This window comes from Nannospalax galili, unplaced genomic scaffold (genome assembly GCF_000622305.1).
Source record: "Nannospalax galili isolate Female #2095 unplaced genomic scaffold, S.galili_v1.0 scaffold540, whole genome shotgun sequence".
NCBI classification, from domain to species: Eukaryota; Metazoa; Chordata; class Mammalia; order Rodentia; family Spalacidae; genus Nannospalax; species Nannospalax galili.
The window spans coordinates 325727-329490 of record NW_008348613.1 but is presented as its reverse complement, the minus strand read 5'-3'; positions in this window follow the sequence as shown (position 1 = coordinate 329490).

Sequence of the window (3764 nt, the reverse complement as noted above, 5' to 3'; positions counted from 1 at the left end):
TCATAAATGGGACCTTTGGGGCATATATAAGCAACAGCTCTCCCACTTCTTGGCGTCTTTGGTCTTCAGTCTTCAAATAAACTGCTGCAGAAGGATCCTGACTTGTCCTCCCGCGTCGTTCTTGCCGGCGAGACGGAAAGCGGTCGGGGACAATTTCTTCCAAGAGTTCCCAGGTACTATGATGACTAAAGTTGGCATCCTAGAGTAGGTAAGGTGCATGTAGTGATATGAATAGAGCTACTTGGTTTGGAAGGCGTTACCTTATCTGCTGTTCTGAAGCTCTGCTGATATCAGACTTCAAGATCGTTTTGTTTCTACCTTTTGGTTTTTATGTGCTGTACTGGCTTTGTAAATCACTTCTCCCTTCCCAATCTCATTGAGTCTACATAACCATCATCTCCATGGATGGTTGGTACTAGTTCTGCTTGTACATTTTTTTAAATCCCAGGCATAGAAATAAGATAACTAGCTCTGCAGACACCCCAAAATACTCACCACTGACAGACCACTAAGTGGGCAGTTCTTTCGCTCATTTAGTGTTGATTGGGTTTATGTCCTCTCTCCAGCAAGTCACTACTGAAATAGAGCTGAAAGTTATCCTAGATTGTAATAGGTTGCTGTTTCCGTGGAACCACAGCTTTATAATTCCTTACTTACATCATCACACATGAGCATATGAGGTTAAACTAAATTGTTGATTAATAAAGGTAATTTCCAGAAAACGTTTGTGTTGTAACAACTCCTTTATGCTGGAGTAGAGATGCACACTAAATGGAAGAAGTGGAGTGTGGGTGGAAGATAAGTACTTGTAGCCCAATTAGTAACAGATCACAAAGTATGTAAAGTACCTACTCACCACCATGAAGCCACTGTGCCAATGAAGTAAAGACATGTTAACACCTTCTGTTTCTGCACTTACTCATCAGAGACACAACGTATATGAAAAATCACAAGCTGAATTCAGTAATGATCCAGTCATTCCTCCCAAGGGGACTCCATACTTCATGTGACAAAAACAGATGAGGAAGAGAAAAAACAGAAGGAAGAATAATGAAGTAGTTGAACCCAAAGATTTGACCATCTGGTTTGTTATGGGAGAATCATACCTGTTGTCCTTCGTTCTGTCATTGTGAAAGGAGTGACATAGGAAATACGACTTCCCAAGAGGAATGAGAACGTGCCCCTCAGTGACACTGGGCACATGATTGTGCAGCTTCTTGTTTCCAGACTCTCTGCTGCCTGGTTAAATTCTTGCTGTCTCATACACAGAATCCCTAAGAGAGAGGATCCAGTTCATTTTACTAATCACCACGGTTCCTACTGAGCAGCTCCTCCTTCTAGGCCTGTAGAATCTAAAGATACATCCTTGTGATGTCTGTACACTTCATTTCTATTGCATCATCTTTTCTGGGAAAGGCACAGAAGTGCTGATTTACCCCAGGCAAGAAACCAACAGACCAAAGAAATTCCATGCAAGGCCAGTAGAGGACCAATGAGCTTATTGGAGTTACTTTGAGAAACATGGGTAGCTCTGAGACAATTGTATCAGTGTAAAATCCCACTCCACCATAGCAGACATTTCAAAAAAGGTATAGCACTGGAGTCCAAATTCCAGTCAAATTTCACCTCATTTATACTTAAGAACTATCAAGACCATGTGCAGCTGGAACAGGATTATGTGCAGAGCAATGTGGTGCAGGAGGTAAGGAGAGCATGGAGGCTCAGATGAACAACAAATGACCCTCACCCTCTCCTAAGAAGGAATGCTCATAGGCCTGATCCTGTCGGGATCTCTTTTGGCAATCACAGCTGCTATGATTTCAAGGCAGCAATGATAATGTCATGCCTGGAGAACAGAGTTCCATGACAACTTCTGGTGTGCTTTCTCCCAGCAGTTAGGACCTGAGCTTTTTCATCAGAGGACTGCCCTTAGGTAACATGAAGTCAGCTTTTCCTGCATCCACTGAGTCAATGCCTGGGAACTAGCATCCTCCAGGTTTTCCTTAGCCAATGTTTGTCAAGGATGGCTCTAACCCCAGTTCCCTCACTCCTGATAAGATTGTCTGTAATGCCACATATGTGTCCCCACCTTCTCAGAACTAAGAAAAAGTATCTCCTGTGGAACATCCCTTGACGTCCCATTCTTGTTTGTTTTCTCTTCCTCACCCCACTGGCCCCATTATCTTAGTTTGTCTCTGAGAATACTTTCTACCTTGACTCCTATGACAGAAATACCAGCTCCCTGGATTTTATTTACAGATTCTCTTCATAAGAGTACTTACACACAGCTCTTCAATCCCAATATCTGTTTCCGGGGACCCTGTCTAGAAAAGGTCATGCTGTTCTGCCAAGCCACTTTTAGATTATCTTCAAATATATTTTTTACTTATTCTTAGAGAATTTCAAAAATGTATATGATGTGTTTTGATCAAATCCATCCCCCAGTCCCTCTCATCCACCCCCTCCCAGAACTCCCACAGCTCATCTCCTTCCCAACTTCATATACACTTTTTTTAACCACTGGCTCCAGTTGGTGCTGTTGGTATGTGCACAGGTATAAGGCCATCCACTGGAGCATGGGCAATCTACCAGGGGCAGCATCTCAGAGCTGCCGATAGCTCCTCAGCTAGGAGTGGGGCTTCATGAGCCTCTCCCCATCCATGCTAGAATTTTTACTGGATTGATTATATTACAGATTTATTTTAAATTCTCTTCTCTCTCTCTCGCTCTCTCTCGCTCTCTCTCTCCCCTCCCCCGCCCCGTGTGTGTGGGGGGGATGTGTGCGTTTCTATGTACGTGAGTGTAGGTGCCCACAGAAGAAGGTGTCAGAGCCCCTGGAGCAGAAGTTACAGGTAGTTGTAAGCCATCCAACATGGGTGCTAGGAGCAGAACTCAGACTATAAGAACAGCAAGTGTTCTTAAACTCTAAACCATCTCTCCAGCCCCACAACTGACTTGATCCCATGCAGGATCTTACACATGTATCCACAGCCACTGCGAGTTCATGTGTGCAATAGGCCTGTCATTCCTAGAAAGCACTGTTTCACAGCAGTCCTCTGCAACCCCTGGTTCTTACAACCTTTCCACCCCCTCTTCCCCGATGCTCCCTGATGAGGGGGAGAGGTGTGATAAAACGTCCCGGTTAGGGCTGAGCATTCCACATTCACTGTTCTCTGCAGTTTGCTCAGTTGTGAGTCTCTGTATTAAGCACCATCTACTGCAAAAAGAAGCTTCTCTGTTAAAAGTTGAGAACTACAGACTATCCTCAGGCCTCTTGGGGTAAGTCTACAGCGCAGCTCTCCGCGCCGGGACTCCCTAAGCCACATTCACCCTTCCATCCCCCCCCCTCGCCATTCTATACTCCTAGTTTGAGCCCTGAGCCACCCCTAGTCTTGGGGCCCCAGACACCTGGGGAACCAATACTTCTTCCTGACCCTTCTCACCCAGAGCAACGCAGTCCCTTTCTTGGGCTTCAGGAGCACCACTTCTGGTCCTGGCCCCGCCCTCACCTCTCGCTGGTTCCCTGGGCCTGCACCACCAGCTAACTCTCCTAGCCTGCACTACTATCCTCAGGCCTCTTGGGGTAAGTCTATAACGCAGCTCTCTGCGCCGGGACTCCCTAAGCCACATTCACCCTTCCATCCCCCCCGCCTCGCCCTTCTATACTCCTAGTTTTAGCCCTGCGCCATTCCTAGTCTTGGGGCCCCAGACACCTGGGGAACCAATACTGCTTCCTGACCCTTCTCACCCAGAGCAACCCACTC